This window comes from Natator depressus, chromosome 11 (genome assembly GCF_965152275.1).
Source record: "Natator depressus isolate rNatDep1 chromosome 11, rNatDep2.hap1, whole genome shotgun sequence".
Lineage (NCBI taxonomy): Eukaryota > Metazoa > Chordata > Testudines > Cheloniidae > Natator > Natator depressus.
The window spans coordinates 72,879,001-72,894,014 of record NC_134244.1 but is presented as its reverse complement, the minus strand read 5'-3'; the positions used below and the strand labels follow the sequence as shown (position 1 = coordinate 72,894,014).

The following is a 15,014-nucleotide window of genomic DNA, read 5'->3' as shown; positions in this document are numbered from 1 at the left end:
AGACCAATTTTTCTCTCTCCTGCTTGTAACAACCTTTTAGGCATTTGAAAACTGTTATCATGTCCCCTCTCAGTCTTCTCTTTTCCAGACTAAACAAACTCAGTTCTTTCAATCTTCCCTCATAGGTCATGTTTTCCAGACCCCTAATCATCCTTGTTGCTCTTCTCTGAACTCTCTCCAATTTGTCCACATCTTTCCTGAAATGTGGCGCCCAGAGCAGGACACAATACTCCAGTTAAGGCCGAATCAATGCAGTGTGGTGGGCAGTATGGAAGTCAGCAGGCTCCAGAAAAACTTTGCAGACTCCAGTGGTGCATCATTGATCGGGAGGGCTACACTACCAGGAGCAGATGGCTGCAGGGCATCCACTAACTGATGGACATTCATTGAAGGAACTCTGCCTGAATCCCCAGTGAAGCAGGGGACAAGAGGTCCTGATAGGCCTCGAAATACTCCATGGGTAAAGCTCACCAGTGCTGGAACCTGTGGTGGGCCTATATTTCCTACTGCTGATCTGACCAGCAATGTCACCTTTGCTTGAGCGAAGCAGTATGACCTCCATCACCGAGGAAGGTCCCACAGATTCCATGGAGGCCTCTGGTAAGGATAAGGCATTGTGGCCCGAGACCCCCATCTCGACCATGAGAGAAGCACCAGCCCTGATGCCTATAATGCTCTGTAAACAGTCCCCGATGCTGGTTTGGCGATGGAGACCAGGAGAAGGAAGATCCCAACCTTGAAACTGAGAAGCCTTGGGATTCCAGGAATAAAGTCAGAGCCAGACCAGAGGGAGCAAGTACCTGGCCTGACTCATCTGTGACCCATAACAAGGCAGGGACCAGCGCTGATAATGGAAGCAGCTCCACCTGCACTGAGTATGCCAAGGCTGGAAGCAGTATCAGTCCCAAAGTCATCAGTTGTACTGGACTGGTTGACAGTGCCGAAGTCAAGGACGGTGAAAGCTGTTGAGATCTCCCACACCAACCTCGATACTGGCCCTGATTCAACAGCCTGTTCAGCCAATGGGGCGATAGATGGCATAGCCCTGGGCCAAAGGAGAGGTTGGGGTGAAAGGCAAAGGAGGTCTGTGGCTGCCTGGAATGCCACCGACACGGAGACAGTCAGTGCCACCATCATCCTCTTTGGTGCCAGACTCCACAGATGCCCTGGGGCCGGAACCAGAGCCCATAATACCAGGTCTCTAATCTCTCCACATGGTACCAGGGAAACGTTAGAGGCACCCATGCCATATTGCACACGAGCACCAACCCTGTGCAAAGTGAAAGAGTCTCCTGGAGTCTCAGTTGGTCTTATGAGATCCTTTCCTTGGTGCATGCAATGGGGAACAGCTCCCCCGTTTCTTGAGAGAGGCACCTGCTCTGGACTGCGAAGCAGCAGTGCTCTCAGAGCCCGAGGGCCACTTCCAGTCAGACAAGGACCTCACAACGAAAGCAGGTCACATAGCCTGGTCAAGCAGGTGCTGCTTTAGGCAAAGGTCTCGAGCCACTTGAGTCCATTTCATGACTGAGCAACGCTTCTTTAACGTGGGCCTCACACAGGCACGGCAAGCACCATGTGTGAGGATCACTGCTGGGGACATGAACGACAATGTTTGTCCCTGATGAGGGCATCACCGAGGAAAAACTTAACTAATACCACCATAGGCGCTGACTTCCCCGTTTCCCCTGTGTGCTCGACCTCCCTCTACCCCTGGCCCTGACCCCACTCCACCCCTTCCATACGGCCCCGCCCCACCCCACCTCTTCCCACCCTAGCCCCACCCCCCATGCCAACCCCTTACCCCAAGGCCCCACCCCAACTCTGCCTCCTCCCTGCCCCTATTCCAACCCCTTCCCCAAGGCTCACTGAGCTGTCATTCTCAGGACAAGTCCTACCAAAATTTGAAAAGCTGGTTACAACATTCCGATTCTCCAGAAGAGTAGCTGATTTTAATGAGATGCATATTATTGTTAACAGCTCCGCCATAGCGCTCTTAGGTCATTTCACAACTCTTGGGCATTTGCAACCTGGCAAGGATCTCCTCTGGTCTTGGTGACGTCTGGCTCTTTCATTAATCAGTCTGTTCTATTATCTCTGCTTCACACCTCAAGCCCTGATGTTCATTTCTTGAAAAGAGCAGCTCCAGGGCTGGTCTCTTCCCACCACACTCAGTGTGGTAAAAACTGTTGCAAAGAAATCAGTCTCTCAGCATTGTCATTACCCTCCTCAATTGTTCCCTTTATTTGTTTTATATTTTTGGCTATTCCCTCTTCTAATTCCATTTTAACCCCCTAATTCCTATCATTCGCTTCACCCAGTGTACTTAATGTGGCTTTCTACTGGCTTCACAGGGTTAATACTTTTCATTTGCTGAAGGATCCCTCTTTAGCTCTAACAACCTCTTGCTCCTGACCAGGTGGCCAGATGCGGTTACTGTACTGTATTTCTTCCTTTCCTTTTCCTTTGCTGCCCAGGAGGCTTCCTTGCTTTAAGGTCTTTTTCACTCACTTCCCTTCTGCAAGGTAATGTGATACTGACTCATTTCTCTCTGTTTTATTTTCAGACAAACTCCAGGCTGAGCTCAGTAAGTTCCATTCCCCCCAGTACGACCCTTGGGTGACATTGTCTCCTGCTCAGTGTGTCTGTGTCCAGGGGCGTTCTTACCCCTCTCTCTGTGCTTGGTTGCAGGGTGGAGAAGCGCCCGGCTCTACACAGGTACTGTACATACCGCTGGTATTGTATCCATGGTGAGACCCACCTTCCCCTGGGAGCTCTCTGCTCCTTTCCCTGCACAGAGTGTTTCCCTGTGACATTCAGTCGGCTGGAAATAGCAATGTCACTGGGGGCAGACGAAACGCAGATTTATTGCTGAGCACAGGGACACACTCCCTTTGGGAAAGGGCTGATTAGTGATGAAATATGTCCCCTAGTGTCCCCTTCCCAGGGCCGTACCTGGGTTCTGCAGGATGGGCATTCTTATCTGCCCATCACTGGCACTGAACGGCTCAGCTCTCTCTTCCCAACGGCAGGATTTCCATGCTCAGACGGATCTCTACCCACAATGTTCTTCTCGTGTAACAGGACAAGACAAGAGCTGTTCAGCATCCCCCTGGCTCTGGGGTGAGGCAGGCCCTGTCCCCACTGCAAGGGCAGACAGGTTTTTATAACCAGCTTGTGACACTCCCCTGACCCAGTTGCCACAAATTGTGCCATACGGCAGCTTTTCTGCCTCACACCTGTGGCTATGTGCGTGTTTTCACCTGGCTCGCAGCCTGACCATGTGTGTGTACTCGAGCAGGCTGGGAGAGTCTGGCAGCTCCAGCAGGGATGAGAGAGTCGAGAGGATGTGCACGCACATTGTAGCACCGGGAGCCCCGGGCTCCTCGCACGCCAGGGTATCCTAATGCACTGAGCCGGGGGGGGGCAGGGCTGGATGAACTAAACTGATGGGAAAAGCTCCTTCCTCTCAGTTTAGAGCATCTCCGTGAAAGTGCTACGGCGGCACAGCTGCATCGGTGCAGGATTTTAAGCGAAGACCTGCCCTTAGACTGTGATTCACAAACGCCAAGACATGAGGTGAGGAGATGCCTACGCTAGACAGTAGGAGATGCGGATGAAAGGGGTGTGTGCTAAGCCCTGCCTCTCTCGTGGAGATGGGCACCTATCTCTGCTCAGTGATCCACAAAGGGAACCCCTTTCTTGGAGTCAGGCTGCTTAGCACCTACGGCAGATCTTGTGGGAATGAATTGGACGCCTTCCTCACACCACACAAACCGGCCGGGGTGGAGGAGCTGGCAATGACTTGTAGCCCCTTGGTTAAAGCCATCACCTGGGAGACCCTGCTTCAATTCCCGCTTCTGCCCAAGGCAGGGAAGGATTTGAACAGGGGCCTTCTAGCTCTCGGGGTAGGGCCCTAACCCCTGGGGTATGAGTTAGTCTGTTCTGAGACCTCCTCTCTCTGGAAGCTGTTCCACGACGGACTGAATAATTAAAGATCATTGGGCACAGGTGCCGACTTTCTTCTTTCTGGGTGGGTGCTCCACCCCCACCCCAAGGCCCTGCCCACACTCTGCCCCTTCCCCCAAGGCCCTGCCCTTGCTCCATCTCTTCCTGCCCCCGCTCTGCCCCACACCAGCACCTCCCGCCCACTGCCAAACAGCTGGGCCCACCAAACAGCTGATTGGAGGGTGGCTGATGGGCACCCACTGTTTTGTTTCTGAGGGTGCTCTAGCCCCGGAGCACCCACGGAGTCGGCACCTGTGATTGGGTCAGAGAGCGCAAGTATGCGTCTGACTCTACAGCTGGGGGGTTAGAGCACCCCCCGGCGAGGGGGGAAGCCAGGGTCCGTCCCTGCACCAATGGCCCTTTATTTATCCACCATGGAAAATCCTCAGCAGGAGAGAGTGCGGGAGCCCCCCACCTCCGCCTCGCCTCGTGGTCAAAGCGCTCTCCTGAGACTGGCGGAGCCCTGTTTCAGTTTAAGCTCCCCCTCTGCCCGAGGGGAGCAGGGACTGGGAGTCCCCCCATCCTAGGGGAATGCTCTGGCCCCTGGGTTAAAATGTATGAGGGAAGCCCTCCCCAGCCAGCTGCTGCGTGGCCTCGCCTGAGGGACCCGGTCTGAGAGCGTCCCTGAGCTCGCCTACCAAACTAGCTGGGACGGCTGGACCCCGATCTTCCCCCAGCCTGTGGATCACGCTGGGGCTCAGGCCGGGGAATAGGCGTCCACGCGCCTGGAGGGAGGCAGCCGTGGTCATGGCTGGAGGGAGAAACGCAGGCACCGAGGGAACTTTTACTGCACAAACTTCGACTGCGAGTGAGTTTTGGCAGCTCTGGGGTCAGCAGGAGGTTTGTGCCTCACCGTGGAGCTGAAACCAGGGACTTAGGCCCCGAGCTCCTTTTGTGCCGCCCTAGGTGACCCCGGAGCCCGTGGACTGTCCTGTTGACAGCCCCTGGGATCTGTGCCCTCAGTCATTCCGATCCAGGTGAAGATCCCCCTCCGCCCGTGTAGCAACCAGCACAACGGGGAACCGGCTTGAGTGGCCTCAGACCCCCCAGCAGCTCCCACAGTACCTGCCCCTCCCCTTCCTTTGCTGCCCCCCCATGTCTGCCTCCTGCCCCAGCCCTGAGCACCTTCCTCTGCCCCCGGCACCTGCCGTCATGAGCAGTGGGCGCAGCTTCCCTTGGGGGAGGCTAGCCCCCCGTCTCACCTCTTCCACCCGCTGCCCTGCCCACACTCCACCCCCACTCGCCCCAGGCCTCTCTCCCCACCTCCCTCCCCCACTTGGCCGTCACTCGATGCATCCCACCTCACCCCCTGCCCCCGTGAGACCCCCGCCCACCGCTCACCGCATCTCGTCCTCGGGATGGCGAGCAGTGGGCGGGGGGTGAGGAGGGACACAGTGAGGGGCGGGGGGGGCTCATGGGGAGGGGGGAGGAGAGGAGGGAGGTGGTGGGCGGCAGGGACCTCGGGAGCGGAAGGGGGGGAAGTGGGGAGGGGCTCCCTCACCTGGTGGCAGCGGCTGTGCCAGGGGTGTTCTCCACCGCCCAAGCCTGCCCTTCCCGCTCCCCTAACCCTTCCCCCTCTGCCTGTGCCAGTCCTACCCCCGCCACTCCTCTGCCCCCATTACTTCCCTCCTCCCAGCCCCATGGCACCTGCCACTCCTCTCTGCTCCCCTCGTGCAACCCACCCTCAGCCCCCTCAACACACCCTCCCCCGACTCCCCTCCGTCCCTGTCTCCCCTCCCCCCATGTCCTTCCCCTTGACCCGACCCCCTGGCACCTGCCCCTCCCCTCCCCCCTTTGGTGCCCACCCCTCCCCTTCCCCATCACCCTGGCACCCACTCCTCCCTTCACCCTCTGCACCCCGGTACGTGCCCTCCCTGGTGCCTGCTCCATCCCTGGCCCCCACCCTTTCGTCCCCCTCTGATTCCTTGGTGTCTGCCTCATGCCCCCCTATTGCCCCTGGAGATCTCCCCCTTCCTTCCCTTCCACTCCTGCTCCCCACCCCCTCCCCCTGCCCCTGTCCCCCGGCATTAGCTGAGCTCCGACTCCCCTTAAGGGTGAGGAACCCCATATCACAGTGATTAATGGGCACGTGGGTGAATTGCCCTTTGATCCCAGTGACCAGCCCCTGCCCCCAGCACTGACTCTGATTCTCTCCCCAGTGGATGTGACTCTGGATCCAAACACGGCTCATCCCAACCTCGTCCTGTCTGAGGATCAGAAAACTGTGACATACGATGAGAGACGACAGGATCGACCTGACAATCCTGAGAGATTCAATACTTATCCGATTGTCCTGGGCACAAATGGATTCACAGGCGGGAGGTTTTACTGGGAGGTGGAGGTGGGAGACAAAATAAACTGGACTGTGGGGGTTTGTAGGGAATCTGTGATCAGGACAGGGAAGGTCAGACTCACTCCTGGGAATGGATACTGGGCTGTGTGGCTGAGGGATGGGAAATACGAGGCCTGCACCTCCCCCCCCAAGATCCCCCTCCCCACAGGCATCAGGCCCAGCCGGGTGGGGGTTTTCCTGGACTATGAAGCAGGCGAGGTCTCATTTTACAGTGTGACTGACAGGTCCCATCTCTTCCCTTTCACTGACACCTTCTCCGGGACGCTCCGTCCTTATTTTTATGTTGGTTACAAAGAGGAGGGTAAAAACACTGCTCCCCTAATAATCTGTCCTGTCCCAGCTCAGGCCAAAGGGAATCTTTGTCCCTGAGAGTGACAGCCGTGGCAGAGACTATCCCCTCCCAGCGCTGACCAGCCCCCAGCCCTGTTCCCATGGGGATGGTACAAAGGGTATCACCTGCCTGCCCCCTCCCTCAGTTCCCAGTCCCAGGCCTGTGAGCTGGGGGAGAGGAGGGGGCAGAGAAGGGGGTGCGGGGAGCAGGCTGCTGGGCTGTGGGGGTGCAGGGACAGAGGGCGGTGTGGGGGTGCAATGTCAGGGGTGGATGCTGTGGCCAAGGGTGGGGTGGAGTGGGGAGGGGGCTGCAGCAGCAGGAAGGGAAGAGCCCAGATCATGAGAGAGACTCTGGGGAGGGGGTTGGGGGATGTAATGAGAGGGGAGGGGAGAGGAGAGGGGAGGGGAGGGGAGAGAGACCACAAGGAGGAAGAGAACCATGGCAGAAATGACAAAGGGGAGAAGACCCCAGTGTGAGGAGCAGGAGGATCTTGGGCAGGGTAAGAGTTGGCAGAAGGGAGGGATCCAGGAGCGGGGAAGGCTGGAGTCAGAGGAGGGAGGGATGCGTGAGGAGGGATTGGCCCTGTCTGCACTCTCCGTTTCTTGTTCCTGCAGGAGCCATTGAGCGCACGGTGGCTGCCAACACCCTCAGAGCGCGGCCGGGCGCTGCAGTGTAGACAGGACTAACCTTGGTCTCGTCTGTGCCCTGAGCTGCGCTGGCCCGGGAGGCACCTGCAGGGCCCTGCATGGCTCAGGGGAAGGTGAACATAGATCAGAACCATGTTCCATTGCAAACCCACCCAGCGCTAGCCAGGACGGGGCAGATCTGTGCCGTGACTAGATTCCAAGACAGGGGGTTTGCTGGAGAGGAGATAGCTGCATAGAGGGGGAGGGGGGATAAGTGGGGCGTTGGATGGAAAACAGTTTCTGGGACTGATGGTGAAAAGGCAGCTGCCAGGGGAGCAGGGAGACATCTGGCAGAGAGAGAAAATGGGACAGAGAGCAGGGAGTGACAGTGGACGGCGCTGTACAGCAACGCCAGGGCCAAAATATTCCTGAGGTGCTGCATGAGCCCTTCAATGCCAACTGGCAGAGCACCCACTGTACAGTAACTCAAATCAGGTCTGACACACTCATTACCCCCCCCCCACGCGGTTCTCCTCATAGGTATCCAGACGGTGTCATATATAAACTGGTGATAGGCTGGCCCCCAAAATCATTGTGTGATATCTGTGTGGGCTGTGTACAAAAGAGTGATACGTGAGTGCTGGAAATATGTTCTGAATGTGTTTGGGAGGCAGTGCGTAAAGCCAGCCAGCCCTAGCCAGAGGAACGTCTGACTGGCTTGGGGACAGGCAGAGAACAACGAAAGTACATTTACAGATAAGGTAAACGAAGCAATGCGGCCGGCAGGAAAGGGCTTAGTGAGCACGCTGGGGACAGAGTCCGCACCCCCAGGAAGTCTTCCTGGCTCCTGAAAAAATGCAGTCGACTTCCAGGACATACTGTTAGTTAGGGAAGAAAGAGAACGGCCCCCTCCGAGCCGTGGAAGCTGGGTCCCCTGGCCTGGGTGGCTAGTGATGTCAACTTCTTAGGTAACGATTGTAACGTGCTAAAACTGAGTTGTAGTCACTAGAAAGTCTGCTTTGTTTAGTTTTGTTTGGAACCAATCTGTTCTCTTCTTCTCTTGCTTAGCATCACTTAAATGGCTGTTCTTTGTTAATAAACTCAGTCTTATTTTTCCTACATATCAGTGCTGTTATACTGGAGTGTAGACTGAGTCCTCAGCTCAGCTCACAGGCTGGTGTGTGCTGTGTGTCTCTTTAGAGACAGAAAACTTAATAACGTTTTCCAGTGTCCTGTGAGAGCGACTGGACGCTGCAGAGAAATGTCTCTGGGGAACTCGGGAAGTGGAGATCATTGATTTGTTACCTGCAAGCTATGGTAAAGACTGGCAGAGTCTCGAGGAGTTTGCTGGTGAATTGAACGGGAAGATGTGGCAGGGAGCGGACACAGTCTAATCTCCCGTAAAGCTCACTCTTTCTAAAACAGAGGGGTAACACTTCGGTTTACAGTTCTGGGTGTCCGGAACAGAACTTTACACCCCTCCCACATAGGTTTGATTTCTCTCTCAGGAGATGTGGAGGGAGGTGCTTCTGTAGGTGGGGGCTCAGGGAAACCTGTTTATTGCTGGGAGACAGGCCCCCCACCCAAGTGATCCCTCCCTCTTGCTCCACATATCTATTCAGGGGACACCATCACAGGGCCTAATAACATCAGATGTCAAGAATTAGAACATTCATAAACCAGTCGGAGAACACTTCAATCTCTCTGGTCACGCGATTACAGACATGAAAGTTGCGATATTACAACAGAAAAACTTCAAAACCAGACTCCAGCGAGAGACTGTTGAATTGGAATTCATTTGCAAATTGGATACAGTTAACTTAGGCTTGAATAGAGACTGGGAGTGGCTAAGTCATTATGCAAGGTAACCTATTTCCCCTTGTTTTTTCTTACCCCCTCTCCCCCCAGTTCCTCAGACGTTCTTGTTAAACCCTGGATTTGTGCTGGAAATGGCCCACCTTGATTATCATACACATTGTAAGGAGAGTGATCACTTTAGATAAGCTATTACCAGCAGGAGAGTGGGGTGGGGGGAGAGAAAACCTTTTGTAGTGTTAAACACCCATTTTTTCATGGTCTGTGTATATAAAAATATCCTCACTGCATTTTCCACTTTATGCATACGAAGAAGTGAGCTGTAGCTCACGAAAGCTTATGCTCAAATAAATTGGTTAGTCTCTAAGGTGCCACAAGTCCTCCTTTTCTTTTTGCGAATACAGACTAACACGGCTGTTACTCTGAAACTTTTAAAAATATTTAACATTATAATAAATGCTGGAGGTGAAGCAGGGTTTTGGGTGGAGGCTGACAGCTCACAACCCCCCAGATAATAATTGCATGACCCCCTGAGGGGTCACAACCCCCAGTTTGAGAACCCCTGCTGTAAACTGATGGTGAGAGATTCCATCCCACACCTCCCTGAAACCAACTGTCTGGCTGAGGCAGCTTCCCACTCGGAGCGCTGGCTTTTGTTGATCCCATTCTTAGGCCCTTAACTCTCCCCATCCCTTGTACAGGGAGCCTAGGTGCCTAACTCAAGGCTCTGGGTTCCACTGGGTGGCAAGTGCTGAGTCTGGGTCCCCTTTGTGAATCGGGACCTTTCTGCCTCCTTCACACAGAAATCCCCAAATGCTGCTGAGCAAGGTTCAGGTGCAGCCCGTTTGTGGAAAGAGGAAAATGAAACTCAGCTCCTCTATTCCCTGCATTGGGGCTGATGAGAATCCAGCAAAACCTCTCCAAATTCAACTGACCTGCTCCGTCTGCCTGGAGCTTTCCAAGGATCCAGCGAGCACAGCCTGTGGGCACAGTTTCTGCTGCGTGTGTGACAGAGCAGCTAGATGCTAACGCCAGACGGTCTCACTCTCTGTGGTCATGGTGTTCCCCTGGATTTGAGGTGTGTTTGTGTAACCCAGTATGTGATCAAGCTAACTGCAGCCATATTATCTGCACTCAGTCACCATGAATTAATGAAATAGAACACCATATATTGAAGGGTTAATTTGAAAGCAGGCTTTTAGAGGCAAAATCAAAACTAGCTGCAGTTTCTGCTAATCAGAATGGGAGGAGGGAAAAGACAAGTCAACATTTGAGACTGAAAGTAAACAAGTGGACAGAAAGCTTGGAGTTTGGGCACCTTTGATATAGAAGTTTATTATGACTAAAATGGTTAGGAAAAGTGATGACGTAGTAGGGGTCACTATGACCTATGTGTTTTGTAGAAGTTAATTATAAAAAGGGTTAGATATAGAATGTTCTTTGGAGCAGTCCTCTGCAGCCATCCTCAGAGAGATGTTCCAGAGGAACAGCCGTGTTCGTCTGTATTCGCAAAAAGAAAAGGAGGACTTGTGACACCTTAGAGTTAGTCCTTTTCTTTTTCCTAAGAGAGATGTTTTTCTGACACCTTTTCCCCCAGGAGGGAAGTGTTTGGCCACCGCTGACCTACCATTAATTACCCAATACTGTCTCACATTTTAGGAAAATACCCGGGATGTTCTAAATCTATTCCTTAGGTCTGTGTGGGCTTAAATGTAATAAACTGCAGTTTTAGAAAGCGCATACGTACTTGTATTAATCATTTATCAGACGGAATCACTGTGTTCCCATTGATTTATTCCCGACACTGCCTGGAGTGAAACAGTGAAGTTACCATCGCTGCGGGTTCTGAAACCCCCAGGCAACAATGATGTTGAGAGGACCAGCTGAGGCATAGCCACTAAAATTCACACAAACAGGCAAAGCTCATTGTCCAGGTGAATTAGGTCTCAGTTTCCCTGATTGTAAATAAATCATTTTTTAAAATTTCCCTTTCTACAAGGAGGGTATTGTATCGCCTGATTTATTTTGGGGGTGGGATCAAACAAGTACGGACCAGGTTCTCTTTTCACTGTGAGGGGAAACATGGACCTTGCCATTCCCAGGCTGCCCTGTGGCACTCTGCATTCCCAGAGGGAGAGGGAAGGGGAGGGGGCAGAGATGCCATGAATAGCCTAGAACCCAGCCTCTGGGGGTGAAAAGACAGAGCCAGTGTAGGGGAAGCTGTGGGCTGAGAAGACAGCTAAATTCAGGGACAGCATCTCCCACTCAGAGAAAGAGGAGCAGATGGTGGCTGACTTGCAGAATCTGTGCAGTGAGACCCATCTCAAAAAAGATATACTGGAATTGGAAAAGGTTCAGAAAAGGGCAACAAAAATGGTTAGGGGTATGGAACGGCTTCCGTATGAGGAGAGATTAATAAGACTGGGACTTTTCAGCTTGGAAAAGAGATGGCTAAGGGGAGATATGATTGAGGTCTATAAAAATACGACTGGTGTAGAGAAAGTAGATAAGGAAGTGCTGTTTACTACTTCTCATAACACAAGAACTAGGGGTCACCAAATGAAATTAGTAGGCAGCAGGTTTAAAACAAATAAAAGGAAGTATTTCTTCACACAACGCACAATCAACCTGTGGTACTCCTTGCCAGGATGCTGTGATGGCCAAGACCATAACAGGGTTCAAAAAAGAACTAGACAAATTCATGGAGGATAGGTCCATCAATGGCTATTAGCCAGGATGGGCAGGGACGGTGTCCCTAGCCTCCTTTTGCCAGAAGCTGGGAATGAGCAACAGACTGAGGTTGACACAGTGTGTGTGAGGATACTGCATGACCCAGGTCAACCCTAACAGACCTCCAGAAGCTGTCCCCCAGTGCCCAACACACCTCTCTGCTTACAGCTGTGAACTCCACTACCCAGGAGTCATGAAGACCAGGAGCCGTCGCTGTATTTAAACCCCCCCATATTTTTGAAATGCCGTTTCTGCATTGCCCAGCTGAGTGAGCGCACACTTAGCAGCTCTCCCAGGGCGCGTGCCGCTGCCCAACTGCGCACTCCAGTTACACATTCTAGACGCACCGATGGCTGGAGTAGGCAGGAAATGCTGGATCTCCTGAGCCTGAGGAGAGAAGGGCTGTGCAGGCAGAGCGACAGAGCAGTGGTATCCGGTATCCGTGAGCAGGTTGCTCGGGGGATGCCGGGGAAGGGGTAGGGCAGGGATCGGCAGCAGCGCCATGGGAACGTGAAGAAACTGCAGCAGGCACACCAGGCAGTCAGGGAAGCCAACAGTTGACCTGGTGCTGAGCCACAGACCTGCTGCTTCTCCAATAAGCTGCATGAAATACTTGGCAGAGACCAACACCCCACATCTCACTGTGGATACCTCTGAGGAGGCTGAGTCACAGGCCCCAGCCGTAAACAGCAGGGATGGGAACGAGGAAGAGTAGCAGACGGGGGGACATGCAATTGGGGATCCCGTTATGATGTTCGAGAATGCACTACAGTCAGACCTGGCTGTCAAGAACTGGCGAGCCTGATGCAGGGGGGGACCCTCAGGTAAATGTGTAAATTTATTTCCCATGACAGTGACGGTGGCCATGAACTTGGCAGGACACAGCTATTGACTTTTCTTTAATTCACTCACACTGGAAGAAGAGGTGGTACCACACAGTGAGGTAGAGTTGGGGGAGCATGTGGAGCAGTTTGCTTCTGACACAGGGAGGACCCTCGAATCCTCCTGAGCAATCCTGATGAAATTTCTGTGCAGGTACTCTGCAATCCTCTGCCCAAGGTTTCAAGGGATTGCAGCCTCGTTTCTTCCTCCACGGTAGGGCACTTTCCCACATCAGTCACTGATAACTTTGGCAGGCACCATCACAGTAAAGAGACGAGCAGCAAGCAGGTGGCTTTGGGGTGCTATCAGTAGCCAGGCTCCCTGGACCTTCGTCACACGCAGGAGGGAGATATCAGCTGTTAGCGACCAAAGGGGAAATAGAATGTCTGAGGTAACATGTGTCAGGTGTTCTGTAGGTGGGTTCATTTTTCACGAACCTCCTACAATATTCTGGATCTTTGTAGAATCTTGTGGCACTTCCAGACTTTCTGAGAACTACATTTTCCTTGAACTTCCTAGAATGCTGTCAGCCTCGCCCTCACGGGTAGATAAGGGGCAGGCGTCGCCAGGCACCCAGTGAGATAGAAGAAAAAAAATGAAGTGACGTGAGAGCCATGCTACAATAGTGTGAACCTTATTTTATTGCGGAATCGTGGAAGTGAACTTGTGTTATAAGACTCCAAGAGTGTAAGCAGCAACTAATAAAAGACACATCTAATGAGACGCCAGAGACATCTATCGAACACCTATCGATGCAACAACATAAAAGAACCACTGTTCCTTCTTTTGCCCTGCTTAACACAGAATGTTGGATGACTTTCTAAGACTGCAGAGCATAGACTTTTGGTCTCCATGATACTGTCTGTTTCCCCTGTAGAAAATAAAAGATGATCCCAAAGAAGCCTTCAGGAGCTCAGTATAGGAAGCAAAAAGCTCAGCTGCCATCTAGTTTGCAGCAAGGGGCAAATGTGATAGGACAATATCTGAAGCAGATCCACACAGACCAGGTTGTAGGCAGTAGCAATTGTCCCCGTGCAGAAGAAACTGAGGAGTGAAGCGTAAATGATGGAAGCCCTATTACTAAGGAATGAGCAGATTCGCCTGAAGATGAGGAATGGGAATGTGAGGAAAGTGATGGAGAATCGTCTAGTTTTCCTGGTGGCGTAAAGGAGAGGGATGATAAAGAAGAATGTGGCTCCCATGAAAAGGGGAGTAATGACAAAGAAAAATCTGGTTTACATGAAAAGGAGAGAAACGATAAAGAAGAATCAGCCTCGCATGATGACAGAAACAGCAGTAAAAAAAAATTGCACACCACAAATCGATACATCAGAGTCTGCTTTATGGCCGGCGATCCTAAACTCTGCCAATATTGATCGTACAATTTTGAATGGTCTGAGCAAGATTGAGGATATGACATTTCTAGTAAATGAGCAGAAGTGTCCTGTCTCAAAGTCACACTGAGAAAGAGTGCTCGAGAATGGTGAGCAACTGAATCGGCATTGACTAGTTTACTCAAAATCAACTGACAAAGTGTTCTGTTTTTGTTGCAAAATATTTGACAAGAATGCCAAATCCTTACTTGCGTGTTCCGGGTACAGTTACTAGCAAAACTTGGCTGATGCTCTGAAGCAACATGAAAAGTCACCCAGCCATTTTAGGGCCTACTCCAAATGGATGGAGGTCAAGTCCAGGATCAAGCTGAATAAATGTATAGATGCAGAAAACCAGTGCATTATTAATGTAGAAACCCAGCATTGGAGGAACGTGCTTGAGCATCTGATCTCAATTACCCTCCCCCTTGCAAAGAATAATTTGACTTTCCATGGCTCGTCGGATAAGTTGCTCACTGAACATAACAGTAATTTCCTCAGTTTGGTGAAGCTCCTTGGGAAATACGACAATATCATGCATGAGCACTGGCATCGAGGAATTCAACACGAGCTGCAAAACCTGGCAAAACAGATCACTGACTTCAAATTGATGGTCTCAGCTGTGGTCTGGCACAATATCCTGTTCCAAGGAAACATTGTAAGCAAGGCATTACAAACTCATTCGATGGACAACCACTACTACTTTGATGAGACGCTACCTTGATTTCGCTCTGGCCTATGGAGACAACAGATTTGAAGATGCCGTCACTGCTGCCAAAGAAATTTTGGAAGACTTAGGCGTTGAGCCTGTCTTCAAGGGAACTTGTATTCATCGGAAGAAGAGACATGTTGCTTACGAGGGCAGAGATAAGGTGATGGGAAGCTCGGAAGAAAAATTT

At 52.2% G+C, this 15,014-nt stretch overlaps 2 pseudogenes; one reads left to right on the top strand and one right to left on the bottom strand.

The window, feature by feature from the left end:
- Positions 1-6,727, top strand: part of LOC141996212 (butyrophilin subfamily 1 member A1-like) — a 29,623-nt pseudogene extending 22,896 nt beyond the window's left edge.
- The window catches only part of LOC141996210 (butyrophilin subfamily 1 member A1-like), a 660,168-nt pseudogene that overhangs the window by 517,278 nt on the left and 127,876 nt on the right, over positions 1-15,014 (bottom strand).